This window comes from Protopterus annectens, chromosome 6.part1 (assembly GCF_019279795.1).
Source record: "Protopterus annectens isolate FY-2018-M chromosome 6.part1, PAN1.0, whole genome shotgun sequence".
In the NCBI taxonomy this organism is placed as follows: Eukaryota; Metazoa; Chordata; order Ceratodontiformes; family Protopteridae; genus Protopterus; species Protopterus annectens.
Window position 1 is genome coordinate 405,000,696 of NC_056738.1, and position 24,055 is coordinate 405,024,750.

The window sequence follows — 24,055 nt, forward strand, 5'->3', positions numbered from 1 at the left end:
CAAATCCAGGGGCAACAGGCCACAAAGACTGCAGTCTCAGGGTATGCAGAGATCTAAACAATGGAGAGCTCCCACCTCAAAAACAGGGAGTAGTAAACCACCCCCTTATGGAAAAAGTTTGCAATGACTTGTCTATCATCCTTCCCAGCCATGCCCAAGTACTTGCACCCCTAGGAGGAATACTCCCCCCGCATGCAAAAAACTGGAAGTACATTACCCAGGACTAATGGGTCCTAAACATTGTATCCCAGGGACACAGATTCTACTTCCACTCACTGCCACCCCCAAGCAGGTTCCCAGACCTTCCTCCAAACCAGTGGGCAGAGGCTCAAAAGCAAATACTTTCTCTTCTCAGTATCAAGGCTATTCAGCCTGTTCCAATAGAGCAAAGGAGACAGGATTTCTACTCTTACTGGTGCTCAGAAAAGAGAATTCTTGGCGCCCTATCCTGGATCTGTCCATTCTAAACACCTTCCTGGTGGTACCAAAATTCAAAATGCTTACACTCCAACAGCTGCTTCCTATGCTAGCCAAGGACTCCTTAGACTTAAAAGAAGCTTGTCTGCACATCCCCATAAGGGAATCTTGCAGGAAATGTCTACGTTTCAGGGCAGGCTCTATGCATTATCAGTTCTCTGCACTTCCCTTTGGCTTATCTACTGTGCCCAGGATATTTACAGTGTGTCTCGCTCCAGCCATTGCATACTGCAGGCAGAGAAATATTCAGATTTACCCATACTTGGACGATTGCCTGATTCAGGCAGACAATCAGGAATTGCTAGTTCAGCACCTGACATTTATAAAGAGACTCCTAACTTTTCTGGGGTATACCATCAACGAAAAGAAATCACATCTGGTACCCAGCCAAAAGATTGTATTCCTGGGAGCAAGCTTGAGCACAACTTCCCAGATGACATTCCTGACTCCAGCAAAGCAGGTTTATTTGACAAATTACTTCAAACTACTGGCCACCCAAACCCAGCTATCTGCAAGAAAAATACTGCAAGCCCTAGGGTTCATGGCCTCATGCATTCTACTAATTCCATATACAAGACTGCATATGAGGAAACTTCAATGGTACTTAAAAAGTCCCTGGTGTCAACATTCTCAGGACCTGGAGAAACTGATTCCTATCATTCCTTGTCTAAGGACAGAGTTCCTTTGGTGGGCGGAGGCTTGCAACCACACCAAGGGACTCCTTTTCACTCAACCCCTCGCTGCCCAAGACCTGACAACAGACGTCTCAGACTATGCATGGGGGACTCACATGGCAGGCAAATGCATTCAAGGCAAATGGAGCCCAGGACAAATTCACCTGCATATCAATCAAAAAGAAGTGTTAGCTGTACAGAATGCACTGACAGCCTTCAAATACCTTATGCTTCCAGGACACCTCTTGATAAAGACAGACAACACCACAGTTATGTGGTACATAAACAAGCAGGGGGGGAATTCATTCCTACCCACTCTGCAGGTTAGACATGGCCCTGTGGAACACGGCCTTGAGCAATCAAGTGCACCTGCAAGCTCAATTCCTGCCAGGCAAACAACATTCACTGGCAGACGACTTAAGCAGAAATCTACTGGACCCACACAAGTGGAAACTGGAACCCAACTCATTCAAACTTCTAGGACACCAGAGATGGACCTCTTTGCTTCCCTCCAAAACCATCAATTGAGCACATTTTGCATGAGAAATCCCCACAGCCAAGCATGGAAGGTGGATGCCCTATCCTTTACATGGGAAAACCTCTCAATCTATGCCCCCCCCCCTCAAAAGTACTACTCCAGATCAAACAGGACAGACTAAGGACAATCCTTACTGCACCAGACTGGCCATGCCAGCACTGGTACTCACTCCTACACAGTCTGACAGCAGTGCCACCCTGCCATCTACATCAGACCCCCTCTCTGCTGTCCCAGCAGGAGGGACAGATGTTGCAACTTCACCTGCAAACCCTGAACCTTGCAGCCTGGCTTATTCCCTGAATATACCACCAGCAACCCTCAGCAAACAGGTGCTGGATGTCATTCTTGAGGCCAGGAGACCTAGTATTAGGAAATCCTATTCAGAAAAGTGGAAAAAATAGGCTTTGCCCACCTTACCTCAAATCCTAGATTAACTAGCAGAGCTGCTCCACAAAAGCCTATCCTTCTCATCAGTTAAGATTCATGCCTCTGCCATCTCAGCTCATTACAGTACTGAGACACCCCTCTTCAGTCACCCTCTGATCAAACAATTCCTGAGAGGAGCTAGCAATTTAAGACCCCTGAGGAGAGCTCCCACTCCTACCTGGGACCTTAACTTCGTACTAGAGAAGCTCACACTTCCCCCTTTTGAGCCTGCTGCTACAGCGGAGTTAAAGTTTCTCTCTTGGAAAACAACGTTACTTCTAGCCATCACTTCAGCAAGAAGAGTGTCTGAGTTGCAGGCTCTTATGGTTGTGGAACCCATCATTATTTTCCATGCGGACAGGGTTTCCCTCAGGACTAACCCATCATTTATGCCCAAGATGGTATCCAATGTGGCTTTAAACCAATCCATCCATTTACCAACCTTCTTCCATAATCCTCAGAATAAAGGGTAAAGGATCCTGCACTCCAGACAGCTCAGGTTCTACCTTGACAGACCTAAGCCTTTCAGAAAAACTGACGAGCTGCTAGTCAGCTTTGCTACAGGGGCAGAGCGCAAGGCCATTTCAAAGCAAACTGTTTCCAAATGGATAGCACACTGCATCCATTTCTGCTAAAAACACCATGGAAAACCTATCCCACTGGGGATCAAAACCCATTCCACTAGGGCTACATCAACCTGTACAGCATTTCTCAGGGGAGTCCCTACCAGGAACATTCTGGAAGCTGCAACCTGGAGTTCTGTACACACCTTCACCAAGCATTACCACTTACCTGTCTTTTCTAAATCCAGAGCTGGATTTGCCACAGCAGTCTTACAAGGCCTAATATTTCTTGACTGCCTCCACCCTTCCTCAGCTTTGGGAATCAACCCAAGTGTGATGACTGCAACAGTGAAACTCAAAGAACATAGTGCAGTTGTGTACACTTACCATAAATGTAGATGTTCAAATGTATTCACTGTTGCAATCCTGGTTACCCTCCCTCCAGCCTCTTAACTTCTCTATGCTTTCTACCTTTACTCTTTTTGGCCATATCTTATGGCTGTGGTATTTACTTTCTACCGGAGGTGTTCCACACAATTTAATTGCTTATTATTTCTGGGGCTCCTGACATCTGGGGCAAGAAAACCTGATGTAATGGCATTGGCTGCATGTTTTATACCAGTGACTACCTGACGTCATGGAAGAGGCAACAGCATCCGACTCAGAAATCCCAAGACTCTGGTATTCGGGCCGACTGAGGGCTACCTACAGGCAGATAACCCAAGTGTGATGACTGCAACAGTGAATACACTCGAACATCTACATTTATGGTAAGTGTACACAACTGTACTTTCTACCATGTAGTTAATATCACTTACCTTTTTTACTACCTTTTAGGGTCCCTTCCAATCTGCTTGCAGCTTGTTTTGTCTGACAGGAATGAGAACCATTATCTGCTTCCCTACAGCATACTCTCTAGCTCGAGCATTCCTGTCATACCATACTTTTTTCTGTTGTTGGGCTTCTGCCCAGGTTCTCGTGGGCCAAACCCATGAGTTCCCTGCACCTTGTCCTGAAGTTTAGGACATATGCCACAACAGACCCCTTGTAAGGTTCACACTCACCTTCCCACTCAACAGAAATTAAATGTAGCAGTCCCCTCACCCTATGCCCATACAACAACTCAAAGGGTGGAAAACCCGTGGATTTTTGGGGAACCTGACTGTAAGCAAACAGATGGGGCAAATATTTGTCCCACTCCCTCTTAAACTGGTCTGCAAATGCCTATAAGCATGGACTTGAGTGTAGAGTTTAACCTCTCAACAAGACTATTAGTCTGGCAATGGTAGTGAGTGGTCTTCAGGTGCTTCACCCCACAGTACTTCCACAGACAAGCCAGCAGGTCTGACATGAAATTGACACCTCTGTCAGTCAGTATTCCTTTTAGGAAACCTCCCCTGCTGAAAATCTCTAACAAAGCATTTGCCACCTTTTCTACCTCAGTAGAGGACAAGCCACTACATCAGGGTATCTTGTAGCATAATCTAATACCACAAGTATATACTTTTTCCCTGTGGAACTTGGGGTACTCAGAGGCCTCACAATATCCATAGCTACTCTCTGAAATGGCTACTCAGACACAGGCAAAGGCATCAAAGGAGCTCTCACCTTGTCTCCTGCCCTGCCTACCTTTTGGCACTGCTCACCGGTCCTGTAGTACATTGTTACATCTCTGAAAATTCCAGGCCAATAGAAGTTCTGCATAATATGTCTCTTTGTACATTTTATGCCCATAGGACCTGCAAAGTGAATATCATGGGCTATGACTAGAAGAGCCAGACAGTAGGCTCTAGGCACTACCAGCCACTGTATCCTCTCACCTTCTAGCCCTCCCTCAGGGGGTCCACTCTCTATACAGTAACCCTTTGTTCCAGTATACATATTCCCCCTTCCCTTGAGAATCAGGTGCCTCACAAGGTGCCTGCCTCATGCCTTGCAATGTCAGGTCTGACAGCTGAGCCTGTCTCCGCTCTCCCTTTGTAACCCTCCCCAGCTCCCCTTCTACAGGAAGTCTGGTATCCTCTGACAGTAGTGCCTCACTGTCAGCCTGGGTACTACTACTCAACTCTACCCTTGCCCTTCCTCTGTCCAAGGGAACATCAGTACCCATAAGCAGCTGTGGCTTACCTTCAGTCTCACTGCAACAGGGTAGGTCCCTCCCTGAAGTAACCACCTCACCAGTCCCAGCTGCAAGTATGCAGTCTGTCTTGGTCTCCCCCAGGCTACCAGACTCGCTTGCTTGTCTCCAAGCCCGACTGCGGGTAACTGCACCAGCACATGGTACTGCACTATCAAAATCATTCCCTATCAGGACATCTACAGGGATATCCTCAAACACACCTACTTGCTGGCTTCCTTTTCCATCCTTCCAGTCAAGGTTAACCCTAGCCAAAGGTATTTGGAAAAAGATCCCTCCTAAAGCTCTGACTGGAGCAGATCCCCCAGGGCAAGTAGTGCTCCTCTGTAACCATTGCAGGCTTCACAATGGTTATGTCAGAGGCTGTGTCTCTCTTAGCAATGGCCTCTTTGCCATTTACTATGATAGGATATAACTTCTTGTGGTAGTCTGGTACCCTTGTTGTCTCAAGACAACCCACTGTTGGCATTTTGTCTTTCCCACTTACTGGCTGCTTAACCTTTTGTGCCCCATTTTGCCTCTGTGGATATCTGTATGCCACATGGCCCCACTGGTTGCATTCAAAACATTCAACCCTAGGTCTTGGATGTGTACCTGGACTAGTGGCTTCCCCTGGCACTGGTAGATTCTGTTGGGGCAGTCTGGACTGCCCATCATGGGTTCCTTTAGACCCATGAGCAGTACTGGAAGTACCTTTCCTGTGCAGGGATGCCCTGCTTACTAGGTATAGGTCTCCCTTCTTCCCCAACTACTCTGAAGTAGCACATCGTCTATCAGCTAACCAGATCATCATGTCCTCAGGCAAAGTGCTAAGAGCTTGTTCCCTCACCAAAATGTCTGCCAGCCCTTCAGAAGTGGTGATGTGACATCCACTCACCCACCTATGAAAAAAAGTGCTCAGTTCAGCAACATATTCACACACACTTTCATCTGCCTTGCGTCTATGCTCACAAAACTTTTTCCTATAAGTTTCAGGTGTTAGCTTAAAGAATTCTAACAAACAATTCTTAGCAGTATAATTAAAACAGTCAACGTCAGACATTTTGGACAAAATAGTTACAGCTTTGCCATGGAGTAAGGGGGTTAGGAACCGTACCCAGAGCCTTTGGTCAACATCATACTGTTTACATACCGTCTCAGACATATCAATGAAACTATCAAAATTATCCCCCTGTGTAAACTGCGGAAGAAATTTACTAACCTTTTGTGCTTCTGGGCTCTAGTTACTCCCTTCCTCGTTACCTCTGTGACTCTAGCGAAGAGTCAGCATCTCCTTTTCATGTTGCCTCTGCCGCTCCTTTTCCACAGCTTCCATTTCCAAATGCCTAACCTCCAACTCAAGTCTATTGATGCAGCTGTGACCAAAGCTGCAATCATGTCTGCCTTAGTCAGGTTTCCTTGCACCAGTCCTTTAACCTGGCACATCTCAGCCAACTGGCTCCTTGTCAGCTTTCCATACTCCTCTGCTGACATGCTTGCCTGCTCTCCCTGACTAACTAAGCTCACAAAAGAAATAAAACAATTGTGATCTGAACTCTGAATATTCACTGCGTAGCTGATTTAGAGTACAAAAACACCTTCAGTGATCACTGTATACAAGCTACAGGAATTTGCTATCCACACCACTACAAGCCAGTTGTCAACCAATTAATATGTCGTGTGGATATCCCACCACTGCCAAACAATTAATAAGTGATGCATGTGCACTGGCCCAGCAATCAAGGAGCCTCAGTCCTCACCACTAACACCAGTGAGGGGCATCCACATTGGGAAGGATAACAAATACACACACAATAAAGTACAATTTCCCTTAAGAGCACACAGAGATCACAGTCAGTCTGGGGATGGTTTCTCCCTCTCTCTCCAGATCCCCAATAAGACTCCCCACTGGCACAGCTATAGGGTCCAGATCTCAGCCTAGTGGTCAAGCTAAAACGTCCAGCACCCTCTTTGTCCAACCAGTGCTTCATGTCCCTGCCCAAGCAGCTGACAGATGCACACTTTGAGATATGAGTTATATGCAAACACACAGGCATTCTTGGGGAAGGCTGGCATGGGTTCTCCAGCTATGCCCCTTCTACCCAGACTATACAGCAGTACCACTTGCCACCAACCACTAATATCAGCTACTAATAAGACCCTTATCAAAGGGTGTCCAGTTATTACAGTGGAATATTATTATCCAAATGGTAAGTGTGACAAGCAGCAAGGCTTATTTGGAGTGACTTGGACAGTATCACTATATACATGCAATGTACTCTAGAGCTTAAATTATCTCTACATAAAACAGCCACAGTTGAGAGGTTTAAAAATATTTAATAATAAATAATAAGAACACAAGACAATACTTCTTATTACACAGTGCTAGTCAAGAGTTCAGAGATCACAGAGAAATGCTTAAAATAATACAGTAGAAAAGGTCTGACATCAATACAGAAAATACAGTTCTAAAAAAAAGTTACATATAGAGCAAGACAGTACTGGTGATGTTGTCAGTTCTGAAAACAAATGCAAAATGATGTGATTCTCTGTCCTTAAATTGATAACGCAGTACCAGTGATTCACTTTAGATTACATCATTATTCTCTGTTTCACAGGCTAACAGAAACTGAGTGTAACAGCCCTTTGATCTTGCAGTTGGTCAGGAAGCCAGAGCAATAAAAGACATTATACATGTAAATTCTTGCCATTAACTCTGGTGTCAAAACAATAGGATGAATTCCTTCATTAAGACATCTCGGCTCCGAGTTTTGAGATCAATTATACAATGCTTGACTTATCAGCTTTCCTCCAGCAGAGTGCAGTGTGGTTACATTTTTGAAGTTCAACATTTACCATAATTTTCTTACAGTTAAGAGAGCAAGCATTAATATTTACAAATGACAGAATTGTCTACAAAATCCTGTCTAGCTAGGCTGGCAGCCTTCACAATGATATAAAAAAATGAGATCACAATAAATAATTTCAAAACTTTTCCCACCCTTAATGTGACCTATAACCTGTACAATTCAATTGAAAAACAAACAAATCTGTTAGGGGAAAAATATAAAAAATAAAAATGTACAATATGCTGATTGCATGTGTGCACACCCTTAAACTAATACTTTTTTGAAGCACCCTTTGATTTAATTACAGCATTCAGTCTTCTTGGGTAGGGGTCTCTCAGTGTGGCACGTCTTGACTTGGCAATATTTGCCCACTCTTCCTTGCAAAAGTGCTCCATATCTGTCTGATTGCGAGGGCATCTCTTGTGCACAGCCTTCTTCAGGTCACCCCACAGATTTTCTATTGGATTTAGGTCTGGGCTCTGGCTGGGTCATTCCTAAACTTTAATTTTCTTCTGGTGAAGCCATTCTTTTGTTGATCTGGATGTATGCTTGTGGTTATTGTCATGATGAAAGGTGAAATTCCTCTTCATATTCAGCTTTCTAACAGATGCCTGAACGTTTTGGGCCAAAAGTTACTGGTATTTGAAACTGTTCATAATTCCCTCCACTTTGGCTAAAGCCCCAGTTCCAGCTGAAGAAAAGTAACCTCAAAGCGTGATACTGCCACCACCATGCTTCACCGTGGGGATGGTGTTCTTTTGGTAATGTATATTGTTGTTTTTGCGCCAAACATACCTTTTGGAATTGTGGCCAAAAAGTTCAACTTTGGTCTCATCAGACCATAACACATTTTCCCACATGCTTTTGGGAGACTTGATGTATTATTTTGCAAATTTTAGCTAGGCCTTGATGTTTTTCTGTGTAGGAAAGGGCTTCCATCTTGCAACCCTACCCCATAGTCCACACATATGGAGAATACAGTAGATTGTTGTCACATGTAGTACACAACCAGTACTTGCCAGAAATTCTTGCAGCTCCTTCAGTGCTGCTGTAGTTATCTTGGCAGCCTCCTTGACCAGTTTTCGTCTTATCTTTTCATCAATTTTGGAGGGACGTCCAGTTCTTTGCAGTGTCACTGTTGTCCCATATTTTCTCGACTTTTTAATGACTGTCTTCACTGTGTTCCATTGTATATCCAATGCTGTAGACGTTTTCTTGTACCCTTCTCCTGACTGATACTGTTCAACAGTGAGAGCCTTTTGAAGCTTTTTAAGCTGTCTGTGAACCATGGCTTTTGCTGTAGCAGGCAACTGAGTAAATGTCAGGAAAATCCTACTAGGGCAGCTGAACTTTTATTTGGGGTTAACTGGAGTCTCTTTAATTGATGGCAGGTGTGTACCCAAGAAGACTGAACGCTGTAATTAAATCAAAAGGTGCTTCAACAAAGTATTAGTTTAAGAGTGTGCACACTTATGCAACCAACGTATTGTACTTTTTTTTTTATATTTTTTTCCCCTAACAAATTTGTTTGTTTTTCTATTGAATTGTACATGTTATAGGTCACATTAAAGGTGGGAAAAGTTTTGAAATGATTTATTGTGGTGTTATTTTTTTTATATCACAAAAAAACTGACATTTTAACAGGGGTGTGTAAACTGTTTATATCCACCGTATTTGTGCTTTCATAAAATTAATACATTATTTTCCTTTCAGTTTTCTGGTACAACAAAAAATCCCAGGTTTTCTTTGCACACTGTCTTCCTAAGACTTATTTTTTGAAAAGTCTCCTCTTGAGAAGCCTCTTACTCAGATTTTTCTTCATTTCAGCCTCTGATTTTTGCAGTACTAGCAGTTCATTTGAGCAGTTAGTTAAAAGTTCTTGTATTTTTCCAGCCCTTTGCTATTTGAGTTGATAAATTATTTTAAGGAGGGGATAGTCTTTTTGGGACTACTTTGAAACAAGGGGAGCCAAGAAGAAAGTTAATTTTTTTAACTTGCAACTGGCAGCTATTTAGCCATAGAACAAGTAAGACAATAACATTCATTTTGAGGGTAGTTTAATTTTTATTTGAGAGGATATGAAGGGTGGTTTTCTTTTTGGCACAGACAAACAAGGCGAGTCTGTTATTTTTTTTTATGTTTCCTCTCTTAAATTTTGTCCTCACTCAGTGGTTGGGAACAAACTGCATGCTTCATTTTAGGCTTTCTGACCTAAACTGACGAATGATGCCACTGCATGTGCCCATAGTAGTTAGACTGTCTATGTGCTTGATAAAGACAGAAATTTTGCCACACTAAGGACTAAAAAGAAATGCAACCTTTACCTGTTGTGGAAGACTTTTATTCTGTCATAAAATGTAGGAGTACACATCTGTTATGTCTTTCTTCATATTTATTATTCATTTTTTTTTTTTGTTCCTTAAACAGACACATCAGCTTTCTTTTTGCTCACTGACGCTGCTTTATACCACCGCATCTTTCTATTCTATGAAGAGTTCTGTGCACTGAAGTACGTATTGGCTATTCAAATAGAGACCAAGCTTTTTACTTGTTTTCAAGGTCTTTATATCCTCAGGTGTAGTTCTTACAAAATTGCTCATAAATCTAAAGTAAAGGCACTGTCTTCTTTATGCAGTAATTCTCTTCCTTTCGTAAAACTAAACACTTTCAGTGGACATGGTTTTCACTAGAAGGCTATTATGTATTATATCGGGAGTGCTTTCCTATTGGCCAATACCAAGTGCATCAAAGTCCTTTCATAAGAAGCTGGCTTACTGACTGCTTAAATATCACAGGCACACAGCCTTGATAATGGTAGGAGGAATGACAGGACTTTTTCCTGCTGATTTCTCAGTCAGGGAACGGTTGAGTTAGGAAGACATTGTTTCATTGGTTCCTCTTACCAGTGAATGTTATGGAAAGACCAGGTATTTGGTGAGAGAGCTTTTCTTGCAGCAACATCACCAAAACTACTACGCCTTCATAATGAATAACAACAAAAAAAAACAAAATGGAACAACTAATGGCTTACTAACAACTTCAACTTCAGGAAGTAGTAGATGATGGTTAATATATTTTTTTTCATTATAAAAGAATCCTTTTTTGAATTAATATGATTAAAATGTCAATTTTACCCAGATTTCACCTAAAACATTCCTAACACTGAATAATGTAACAGACCCATTCATGCAAAAAAATCATCCCTTCGCTTCCCTTCATAAAACATGGAACAAAATGTGGATGGAAAAACGTGGAACACATACTAATACTATTAACTAAACTAGGAAGATGTCATGGGAGGGTAAAATATGCTTTTTTATACTTATAAAGAAGATAGAAAAATTAATATGAATATAAATTTATGATTAATATCATTGATTTCACCTAAAAAACAACTAACACTGAATGTGTAACAGACCCATTCAATGCTTGCAGGAGGGTGGAGCTCTGCATAAGGAGGAGCTGTGCCACATAAATGATATTCTCTAGTTACATCATTGTATGCCTGTCTCTGGGGCTGTTGCCAGAACATGCAGTGCAATGGTTAGCAGTGTAATGTGTTGCATAAAGGAGTTCTCTTGATTAAAACAGTGCATTAAAACAGGTATGTTCAGGATTTTGACCTAACAGGTTGGTTTTAGTTTGTGGCCAGTTAATTAACAGTAGTTTTTTTTTTTTTTTTTTCGCTTTCATCTTTCCATTCTATCAGTTACATGTTTTGTGCATACCTTTCTCACAGTTTAGGAGATGCCATGTTGTTCAGAAGAGATGATCTGATGTTGCCTTCATTTGCTGTTCAACCTATGGGTTTCGGATCCAATGCTCGGCCGCATACCAAATTTTCAGGCTTCATCTGAGCTCCTCCCCTACCCATAATGCTGCTCTCCTCCAAATCCCTCATCTCATTTGCAGTACTTTGTTTCGCATCTGGTATCTCGTATTCTCCTCAGGGTTTCTGTGAGTCTAGTGAAACTTTTTTCGACTTTTTTGGACTTTCATGTTAAAAACTGTATTTCTTTATCCTATCCTTATCTGGTAGTCTCTTCAAACTGGTAAATTTGTGTATAGCTTTCCTATTATCTTCCCTTCACTACCCCTTTTCTACCTGTATGTATGTAAAATCTACATGCATGTGTATGTGTGTATATATATATATATATATATATATATATGTGTGTGTGTGTGTATATATATATATATGTGTGTGTGTGTGTGTATATATATATATATATATATATATGTGTGTGTGTGTGTGTGTGTGTGTATATATATATATATATATATATATATATATATATATATATATATATATATAGTTTATCGACATAATGTTGAATGCTAAATGGTTGAACACTATATTGGATGATCAAAATGTTAAAATAAAATTAGTCTAAACAGACAATGTTGAAAGTAACGAATTTGCCCATTTCTGCACTGTAGTTTTTAATTTTTCTAATCTTTTTGGCTATTGGTGTGTGTGTGTGTGTGTGTGTGTGTGTGTGTGTGTGTGTGTGTGTGTGTGTGTGTGTGTGTGTTTGTGCCGTGAGCAGGTTTGTTGTCCATAGGTATGTCTGATTCCAAACCCGTGGGCTTTAAGAAATGTGTCACTTTTGGGCACAAAATCCTACTATTTGACGCTCACTCTAAGTGTGTGGTGTGCCTTGGGGCTGTCCACTTGGACTCGTCTTGCTCCATTTTTGCCGGGTTCAGCCAACAAACACTCATCGACAGATGTAACAAGTTGATTTTGAAAGGCCTTCTGCGTAGCTCCTCTTCTTCAGCCACTCCATTCACTTCAGGGGCTCAAACCCCCACCAAAAAACATAAAGAATATAAGAGGTCCCTTAGTAGAACCTGCCACTTGGGGGAGCCTCCTGCTAAGACTCCTAGACCTTCATATCTGACCGCTTCAGCTCCTATTGTCACCAGGCATCCCCTCAGTGCCAAAGCTTCTCCCCAGAGCTGGTAACATCCAGACCCAAGTCCCCTCTCCTGCAACAGTCCAGGCCCAGATGTTCATCATGTTTTACTGTTGCAGTCATTACTCTTGGGTTATCCTGCTGGCCGGCTACCCTCGGTCGGCCAGAATTCCAAAGTCTAGGTCCGGCGTCGGTTGCTGTCACCTCTTCCCTGATGTCAGTGCGCCAGGGGTATAAAAGATGTAGCCGACGCCATTTTCTCCAGTCTTTCTTGCCAAGCGGTGCCCGAAGCAAAAGCAGTTTGCAAGTGCCGGTCGGCAGACTCCTGAGATTTTCAAATCTGAATTTCAGAACCGAAGTCTTCATTAAAGCTAAGTACCCCGTTGGGGAAACTTTTTTCTTGCTCCAGACCGATGACAGAAAAATTTAACAATTGTATTTCTTGTGGGAAGCAAATACCTCATAAGGATTTTCACTCTTACTGTATTCCTTGCCTAGGCCCTGATCACAACGTTGCTAGCTGTCGGTTTTGTGCTAGATTTAACCAACGCACTATTAAGCGTTGATTTGATTTTGCATTTCATTACTTTGGCTGAAGATTTAATTATATAATGCTGTCGGAACAGCCGACGACCGGAGTTTACAAAAAACGCAAGGACAAGGAAAAGGATAGGCAGCCGAGGTCCAAAACCAGTGACGAAGCCTCTGCTAGGCCAGCCGCCGGTTCGCCTGTTCTCAGTGAGGCGCTTTCACAGCCCCTGGCACCCGCTACCTCAGAGCCACAGGCTGCTTCCGACTCCCACGTGGAGCCGACTGGGCCTCTGGATACTCAAGGTATTGGACACTCGAAAATCATTCCCTCAGATGGGTCCGGAGCCGCTGAGCAGGCATCGGCTTCTGTGGGTGTCTTCAGACCTACACAACTATATATTAAGCCATCTTTAGCTTCAAAGACAAAGACTAAAGCAGCTCTAAAGACAAAGAAACAAGTACAGCATTCTCCTACTCAGTCTACCATGCCTAAAAAACAGATATTTAGAATGGCCGAAGATCTAATTTCTTTGATCAGGGGCTCCCATCCCCCAACTGATGAGGCCTAGGCAAGAGACAGTGTATTATTCTTTTGATCAGGTTTCTATTTCCACTGATTCCTCTTCTGAACAGGATTATTCCATGCTTCCCTATGAGGATTCTGATGCTGAAGAATCCATTCCTTCAGCCTGTCCTCCTGAGGATTATTCTTTTAAGGAAACCCTGCATACCATGAGGGAGCATTTCCACTGGGAGAGCCAAGATTATTCTGAATCTAAGAAAAGGCTCAGAGACTTTCTGCTACTTCCTCAGCACAGACCCCTTGCTATTCCACCTGTTTTAGACATTGTAGATGATGTATTTTCAGAGTCCAGCCTGTCCCCTGACTCTTTATCCCCTGCACCTGCTAAGCCAGACAGATACTACAGGGTTAGCGGATTCTCCTAAATTCCTTTATAAAAACCCTGCTGCTGATCCAGAAACTATATCTCAGGGTCCCAAAGGGGTTAAAAGCCTCCACTGTAAAAAAAAAAAAAAAAACCTGTCCCCTCTGATATGGATTCCAGAGTTCTAGACAGACTGGGGAAGAAAGTATACACTTCTGCTACCTTGGCTGTAAGGGCTTTAAATTGTCAGTTTCATATGCTTAAATATCAGCAATATTTAATAACACTGCTTAAACAGAAATTGTTGAGAAATACTGGATGTTCCGAGAACAAGGAATTGCAGGATTTATTGCATGCAGCTGAACAAGTGGGAAAGCATACTTTGCAATGTGGTTATAATTCACTGGAGGCCTTGTGCAGGTCCGCTGTCACAGGTTCCGTTATTAGACGGCATGCTTGGTTAAAGGAACAGAATCTGCCTGATCATGTTAAAGCAAAATTATTAGATGCACCATTGTAGCATGATACTTTGTTTGGTACTAAAGCAGAAGAGGTTTTGAAAAAAATGGAGGATAAAGCAAAATCCATGCAGACAGTCAAGGATTTCTTACAGGTACAGCCTCCCAGGTTTAGCAGGAACTGGCCTTCTAAAAATTGATCCTTTCCAGTGTCAGACAGACCACAAAGAGGCAGATACAGGCGTCCCAGAGGCAGACCTCAGCCCCAAGGCTCATACAGGCCTAAACAATGGGGTGCTCCTACCTCCAAAAGCGGAGAAGACAAATCACAACCTTACAGGAAACAGTCCCAATGACTTTCCTCTGCCAGATCCAAGCACTTTTCTTTTGGCAGCTCCCTTAGGGGGAAAACTAGCACTTTTTTTATCAAATTGGCAAATAATTACCCAAGACAAATGGGTGCTGAACATAGTGTCCCAAGGCTACAGGTTCCATTTTCACACTCTACCACGGTCAAAAGGTATGCCAGACCTGCCACACAATCAGTGGGCAGAGGCGCAAAAACTAATTACAGCCCTCATGGACATGAGGGCCATTCAGCAAGTACCACAACAAGAGCAGGGGCAAGGATTTTACTTCAGACTTTTCCTAGTACCCAGGAAGGACAGAACCTGGAGGCCAATATTGGACCTGTCTATTCTAAATATGTTTCTGGAAGTTCCAAAATTCAAGATGTTGACTCTACAGCAGCTACTGCCCATGCTGGGAAAGAAGGCTTGTCTCGTAACTTTGGACCTAAAAGAGGCATACCTGCATGTCCCATTCAGACAGTCTTGCAGAAGATACCTCAGATTCATAGCTGGCTCAATGCATTACCAATTCTCTGCACTGCCCTTTGGCTTATCTACTGTGCCCAGGGTCTTCATAAAGTGCCTGGCAACAGTAATTGCATTTTGCAGACAAAGAGGAATTCAAATATATCCCTACATGGATCACTGCCTAATTCAAGCAGAGAACAAAGACATTCTTCTAAAGCATCTGGCATTTATAAAAAGGTTACTAACTGGCCTAGGGTATACAGTAAACGAAAAGAAATCAAAACTAGTGTCATCTCAAGAGATAATATTCCTGGGTGCAAGCTTAAATACAACTGCCCAGATGGCTTATCTCACGCCAGACAAACAAAAGCAACTGACTTCTTACTTCAAGAAGTTGGCAACAAAAACCCACTTATCTGCAAGGAAAATCCTGCAGGCCCTGGGTTTTCATGGCATCCTGCATTCTAATTCCATATGCCAGACTGCATATGAGGAAACTACAATGGTATCTAAAAAGTGTTTGGACTCAGCATTGCCACAGCCTGGAGACAGTAATTGCACTCATTCCCTGCCTGCAACAGGAGTTTCAATGGTTGGCAGAAGCCTGTCACCACAACAAGGGTCTGCCATTCAGTTTACCCACAGCCAGACAGACACTGACAACGGATGCATCAGATTATGCCTGGGGGGCCCATATGGCAGGAAAATGTATTCAGGGCACATGGCCTGCAAACCAGATGCATCCTCACATCAATCAAAAAGAGATGCTAGCTGTTCAAAATGCCCTGACAGCCTTCAAGGACCTGCTTCATCCAGGACAACTACTGATAAAGACAGACAATACTACGGTCATGTGGTACATAAACAGGGAGGTACACATTCCTACCCTCTCTGCAGACAAGCAATGACCTTATGGGACACAGCATTGGCTTTTCAAATTCACCTGCAAGCACAATTCCGGCCAGGAAACACAAATACTCTGGCAGACGACCTAAGCAGAAACCTCATGGATCCCCACGAATGGAAACAGGATCCGCAAGTCTTCAGCATGATAATAAGGAAAAGGGGATGCCCAGACATAGATCTATTTGCCTCCCCCCACAACTGCCAATTGCAGAGATTCTGCACAAGGATTTATTACAAGCAAGCATGGAAAGTGGACGCCATATCCTTCAGCTGGAAAAATCTAACAGTATATGCCTTTCCTCCACTGCCTCTCCTTCCCAGGGTACTCCTAGAGGTCAGACAAGAGAAGTCAAAAATGATACTGATTGCACCAGACTGGCCTCGCCAGCACTGGTACACAGTCCTAAAGAGCTTGTCTCAAGGTCCAGCATGGATATTGCCTCAAACTCCTCACTTGCTGACCCAACAAAACAGTCAGATCCTGCACAGCCAATTCAGGACCTTAAATCTGGCAGCATGGTGGATAATGTAACCATTCAGAACACTCCTCTTTCAAAAGCTGTTATGGATGTTATCTTGGAGGCCAGGAGGCCCAGTACCAGAAAATGTTATGCAGAAAAATTGAAGAGATTCTGTGCTTGGAACCAGGAACAAGCCATTGACACGTGTGTACCAAATATACCTCAGATTTTACAATACCTAACTGAGATGCTGAACCAAAGGCCTTTCTTTCTCATCAGTTAAGATTCATGCCTCTGCCATTTCAGCACATTACAATATGGAACCACCTATCTTTTCTCATCCTTTAATGAGGCAGTACCTCAGAGGGGCCAAAAACATTAGGCCTTCAAGGAGAGCACCAATTCCGGCCTTGGACCTAAATTATGCATTGGAAAAACTCACACTGCCTCCTTTCGAGCTAGCTTCAACAACAGATATAACATTTTTATCCTGGAAAACAGCTCTACTCCTAGCAATAACCTCTGCAAGATGAGTCTCAGAGTTACAAGCACTCATGGCTGTGGAACCTTTTATCATTTTTCATCCAGACAGTGTTTCTCTGAGGACAAACTCTACATTCATGCCTAAGGTGGTATCCAGTGTGGCCCTCAACCAAGCCATTCACTTGCCTACCTTTTATCCAAATCCACAGAACAAGGGTGAGAAAATTCTGCATTCTTTGGACATACACAGGCAATTACGTTTCTACTTGGACAGAACTAAAGCTTTCAGAAAAACTGAGCAACTTTGTGTCATGCTGCAGGTTCACAAGGAAAGTCTATCTCAAAACAGACGATTTCTAAATGGATAGGCCATTGCATCTGTTTCTGCTATTTTCAACATGGCAAATCAGTGCCTAAGGGCATTAGGCCTCATTCCACCAGAGCAGCAGCCTTCTTCAGAGGAGTACAAACCAAATATATCTTAGAGGCTGCAACTTGGAGTTCAGTGCACACTTTCACAAAGCACTACCACTTACCTCTTTACTCTAAGTCCAGAGCAGGTTTTGCCACAGCAGTTCTGTAGGGCCTCATAGCCTCTCCTAATCCTTTATAGCCCAGCCGCCCATCCACAGCTTTGGGATTCAACCCAACAGTAATGACTGCAACAGTGAAACGCGATGAACATAGTACAGTTGTGTACCTACCATAAATGTAGATGTTCGAGTGTATTCACTGTTGTGTTCAAGTGTATTCACTGTTGCAGTCCAGGTTACCCACCCACCATCCCCCTTCTCTTTGCTGGGACTTTTCTGCATTACTCTATCCTATACAACCTATTTGGTGTATTTGCTTGTAGACAAAGGAAATGTTATTTTTGTGCTTGTATTTTTATTGGCATATTTTTTCAGCCTACCAATTTGGGGGCACCTGACATCTGGGGCAAGAAAAACTGAAGAAAATGGCGTTGGCTGCATCTTTTATACCCCTGGCGCACTGACGTCAGGGAAGAGGCGACACCAACCGACGCCGGACCTAGACTTTGGAATTCTGGCCGACCGAGGGTAGCCTGCCAGCAGGATAACCCAAGAGTAATGACTGCAACAGTGAATACACTCGAACATCTACATTTATGGTAGGTACACAACTGTACTTTCCAGGCATGCTTTGGTTGCCTCTTCCATTAGGTCTTCCTGAAGCCTTTTCGAAGCTGAGGTGGACAAGCATGATGGTTAAGTTTCTCAAGGCACAAATCTAGCTGAGAATCTTGCCTGCTCCGTGCCTTCCTGGATCCTCAACCAGTGATCTGATTTTCACACCTATCTCTCCTTCTCCTGTCCGACCTCAGGTTTTGGAGTTATCGGGCCCGAGCCTTCCTGGAGTCAAGACATCAGAGCCGGCAGGTACCGTTACCTTGTCTCCAATGGTCTCCGTGACTCACCTGGCTGTGACAGTTTCGGAACAGAATGCATCTCTGAGCCGTAGTTTCGGTGTTGGGTCTGAGGGGGTGGCATCAGCTACGAAGTTTTTGGAGCTGTCTCTTCCCCTCAGGACCTCTACATTTGATAGCTCGGCTCTCACTCCTCACTATGATCCCGGGGTGGTTGGGATTCGTGAAGCTTCCCTGTCGACAGCTTTGGGTCTTGGGGTGCCAGTGGTGTCTCAATCTTGTTTGGCATTCGACGTGGTAGAGAGGGTTCGCTGTGTAACCAGAGGAGTCTTGACTCTACCTGCTTTGGTGCCCAGCCCCCTCTCCAGCAGCTTTTGTGCTTGAGTCATCTACTCTTTCTCCTCCGGGACAGCCTGCCCAGAAAGACTTCCAGTCTGCTTCCCTCTTGGAACTCTGAGTCTTCTGATACCTTCCCAGAGCACTCCACTGATATTATTCCTTGGAAGTATCAGTACAAAAGGAGGCACTTCAATTCCCCTTTGGAATCTGTCACAGAGGACACCGATCTCAGTGAAGGGGATGGGTCCCCCATATCACCAGCTGGAAATCCTATGCCAAAAGGGTGGTTGGTCTTCCAAAAGCCCTAACCTACAGGAGTCAGTGTTTCTGGAAGCTTTTGGTTCAGGCCCATCTACTTCTTGGGTATCCCCCCCTGCGGACCCCTTTATTGACCTTGTGTCGTGCAGGGCATGGAAGGAGCCGGATGCAGTGGAACCAATCCCCAAGCGGCCAGATAAGATTCTTAGTGCCCCTTCTGACTGCCCCTGTTGGACTAAGGGTGTTCCTGTTGATGCCATGGTGGTTGCAGCTGCCACCAAAAAGGAGCTGGCCCAGCAGATCTCCACTGTTCAACCCCCTAACGGGGAGTCTAGGGCTTTGGACAGGTTTAGGAAACAGGTTTATGCTTCAGTGACCTTCACATTGTGAGTGCTGAACTATTTGGCACACATAACCAGGCTACAGAGGGACCTAGTTAAGGAACTCTCTAGCTTTGTCAAGGGTCCATGTCTGCCAAGGACCAGATGACCTTTTCCTACAGAATGGCTACCCTTCAGTCTATTTAAAACATGTCCATGAAATTGATCTCTCATGCTGCAGAAGGTGCCTCATGGGCGACCGGATCAGGCGTTATTACCAGATGCCATGCCTGGATGCAGATGTTTGATTTCTTGGAACCCTACAAGGCATCCTTCACCAATGCCCCTTTCAGTGGATCAACTCCCTTTGGTCCAACAGTTAGACACACACACTGCCTAAGTGAAAAGGGCAGAAAGACATTGTCTGCCATCGGGATTCACTTCTCTACCTCTACAGACCTTTACCAGGAACCAGCATGGAGGTAAGAAGTTGTGGTTGCAAAAATCCCAAGGTCCTTTTCAGGATTCTCAGGGAGACCTTCCTCCCAGAGGCAGAGTGGAAAATGGTTATAATGGCAGATGCTGCCCTTGTGGCAGAGGGGGTCTGATGAGCCAAGGATCTCAAGGTTTTTTCTTGGACAGACCCAGTCAGTGATCCTGAGGGATTACCTGACTGCTCGTCTCTGGAGGCAGTCAGGGGACATTTGTCCTTACACTCAGCAGCCTGGGAAGCCATCACAAAAAAATTGTTGGGTGTTAAAAATTATATCCAGAGGCTATTCAATACCCTTTTCCCAGAAACCCTCCCCAAACAAAACCCTCCCCGATGTTCCACCCAATCAGCGGGAGGCTGCAGCGTTAGAGATTTCACAGCTTCAAAAAGAGTCATCCAGTGTGTCCTGTCAGACTAGATTGGATCAGGCATCTACTCCAGATTCTTTTTTAGTACCCAAAAAGACAGGGGACCTCAGACCCATTCTGGACCTCACCACCCTAAACAAATCCGTTTCCAACTCAAAGGTCCGAATGGTCGCGATACAGTCCATTCTGCCTTTATGCAGAAGGACCACTGGATGTGCTGTATAGACCTTTAGGATGTGTGCTATTACATCAAGATGAACAGGTACTGCAGAAGGTTCCTCCGCTTCCAGCAAGGAGCCAAACATTATCAGTTCAAAGTACTGCTCTTTGGTGTCCACAGCCCTCCGGGTGCTCACCAAATGCATGGAAATCATGGCAGCTCACCTGAGACTGCAAGGATTCCAGGTGTTTCCATACCTAGATGATTAGCTCTTAACTGCTCCCACAAGGCATCGATTTCTGGAAGCCAGAGAATTGCTATTCCACCTAGCCTCAAACTTGGGCATCTCTACCAACCTGGAAAAGTCTCATCTTCAACTTGTCCAAGTCATAGACTTCATCGGAGCCCTTCTGGACACCATTCGTTCTCTAGCCCTTTTTCCTCCAGACAAAATTTCCACCTTGAGGGCTCATGGCAAGCAGGTAATGGACATTCCTCCCCCCCAGCAAGTCTTGTCCTAAGAGCTGTGGGGTCCATGGCGGCCACAATCACCCTGGTACCATTAACTCGCCTTCATATGAGAATACATCAATGGACCTTAGCAGTGCAGTGGTCTCTCCTGCTGTACTGATTAAGTTACCCAATCAGGATTTCACAAGCATGGAGACATTTTCTCCTATGTTGAATCCACTCTGAGAATCTTCTCCAGGGCCACCCATTCATCCTACCCCCTCCCACGTCCACTGTAGCAGCTGACACGTCCCAACTCTGGTGGGGGGGGGTTATCTGGGACAGACAGTCCAAAGCATGTCGTCCCCCCTAGAGACCAACTTGCATATAAACATTCTGGTGATGAGAGTGGTGCTTCTTGCATTGCAAGCCCTTCATTCCTCTCTTTCCAATGGAACTATTACTATTCAGGCAGACAACATGTCAGTGGTCTGGTATAACAGCAAACAAGAAGGAACTAGGTCTTACCCCTTGTGTCGAGAGGCCATGAGGCTGTGGCAATAGGCAATTTCTTCCAACCTGTTTCTCACAGCAACACACATTCTGAGGAAGTTGAACAGCCTGGTGGACAGCCTTAGCAGAATCATTCGGACGCCTCATGAGTGGTCTCTGAATCCTTCAGTGGCAAATATGATCTTCCAGGGATGGGGTTAACCTTACTGCAGTTTTTGTCTCTCCCTCAAACACCAAGTTTTTTGCCCTGATCCCTCCTCGGGGATAATCCCCGAGAGATGTTGTAGTCCATGCTTGGCCCCCTGGTCTGCTCTATGCCTAACTCCGTCTTCCACTCATTCCCAAATTTCTGCAAAAAACTCAGAGGTTGAAGTGCCAAGTGATGCTCATTGCCCCCCTGTGGCCCTGGCAAGTCTCTTTCCCCTTCCTTTGTCTCACCTAGTTTCCCCACCTTGGACTCTGAATTCCTCTCCAGATCTGTTGTCGCATTCCTCTGAACACTTCCAACTGGATCTTCTGAACTTGAAACTAACTGCCTGGTTACTCAACTTCCAATGATGGCTAGAACTCCTGGGCTTTTTTCCCCAGTTAGAGGAATTTTGATTGCTGCACACAAACCATCTACGAGGAAGTTGTACAATATTAAGTGGAAGGAATTCTCCATTTGGGCTCATCAGAACAATCTAAATCCTTTTACAGCTCTGGTTCCTGCTGTGTTGGACTTCCTGGCATACATTTTTCATAACTGAGATAGTTTTTCTTCAGTGAAAGTGCAACCAGCGGCCATTTCCAGTTTTCATATGGGGAAGATTCTTTATCTCAAGCTTCATCCAAATTGTGCAAGGCCTTCTTAAAAGGTACTTTTCTCCTTTGTCTTTCTGTTAAAACTCATTAAAGCTGAGTGCTTCTCCAAGCATTTCTGCAGTTACCTCCTACTGCTTCCCTAGGCGTCAAATATTACTTGTTCATACTTGCGTTTATTCCAAAACCATGCTATATACAAGGTATCTTAAAGCATACATGATGGCAAACACAATTGTATTGGTATTTGATCTGTCAGTGAGTATTTGTTAGAATTGTAATGTGATAAATTTATTTTTTAAAGGCTCAAGCCACACCCACTAGGAGTTAAAGATACACACTCAAAAGAGCTGTACTGGAGGGAGTGAGTTCGAACCTGTGCTTCCCTGGGATCTTACCTTAGTTGAAAAGGTTTTGGTCACCCCCCCCCCAAGCCTTCAGCTAAGGTAGATTTAAAGTTCCTGACCTGGAAAACATCATCTTGGTGGCCATTACTTCATCCAAAAGTGTATCTGAATTGCAGGCTTTGCCGTGCAAGCCTCCATATTTGATTTTTCACAAGGACAGAGTTACTTTGCACAGTAACCCTTCCTTTCTGCCCAAGTTTGCTTCTGAGGCTAACATAAGCCAAGTTACCAACCTGCCTGTATTCTTCCCTAATTTTCAAAACAGAGGAGAGTATCTGCTTCATACATTGGATGTACATAGACAACTTCATTTCTGTTTGGATACAATCAAAACTTTGAGGAAATCTGACCAGCTTTTCATTTCCTTTTCCAAGTCCAGGTTGGGTAAACCAGTTTCCAAGGTTACCCTGGCTCATTGGATTACTAGTTGCTTTAAACTTGCTTATTCCATAAAGGGCATCCTGTAATCATGTCACATTAAGGCCCATTCTACTAGGTCTGTTTCCACCTCTTCAGCCTTCTGGTTGAAACTTTCCATTGATGAAATTTGTGCAGCCGATACTTGGTCAAATCATCATACCTTTATTTTGCGTTACAAACTTGACATTATTTCCAAGAACAGAGCATTCTTTGGTTCTGCTGTGCTCTGGAATATCTTTTCTTGAGGGCCACAGAAGTACTTTTGTAGCTGGGGACTCTGTCCCATAGGTTGACGAGCAAATGAAGGAAACAATATCATCTGTGTTGTTGCCTCTCATTTGCTCTTCAATCTTCCCTCCCTCTATCCCCCTGCCTTTTGAAGGACCTAACGGAATTATGTGAGCAAATACTTTTACCGTTTGAGCTCCTGAAGTATTCCTTTCTAACTTGTCCTGTTGTCTTTAGGTGATTTCTTTCTACTTGTTTGATAATTATGATTATATAATATAACATGGTGCAGCAGACTCGATTTGAGGGATTTGGAGGAGAGGAGTGTTATGGGTAGGGGAGGAGCACAGATGTTGGAGCTTGAAACTTTGGTATGCAGCCGAGTCGGATCTGAAACCCACAGGTTGAAGAGCAAATCAGAGGCAACAACTGAGATGGAACGTTATGGTGAATACATAACTTATTTGCAATCCCAGAACAAGGGTTTTAGTTTAGGTGTTTACTTTAGTCTTGTGCAACTAAATTAAGAATGCATTACTTGTGGCATTGTCTTTATAAGAGGTTTTAATGACAATATATTAGAATAGGAAGTGGTACCACAGTTCTTCGTAGTGGTTGAGATGTGCACATTAGTGCTATGTGTCAGGCTTTTAGTGAGCAGTGCTGATGCCGAGATATGCAGTAATGTAAACATTTTCTGGAATTCACTGATGACTGCAGGTTTGTGTGGCACACACTGCTTTGCTCTGACTTAACAGTCAAGATGTTCAAAATAAGGAACTTGCCAGGAAGAGATATAGCACTG

The 24,055-nt window shown here is 43.8% G+C and overlaps 1 protein-coding gene across 2 annotated transcripts in view; it reads left to right on the forward strand.

The window, feature by feature from the left end:
• The window catches only part of CFLAR (CASP8 and FADD like apoptosis regulator), a 764,637-nt gene that overhangs the window by 615,753 nt on the left and 124,829 nt on the right, over positions 1-24,055 (forward strand). The gene's annotated exons all lie outside the window — the stretch shown is intronic.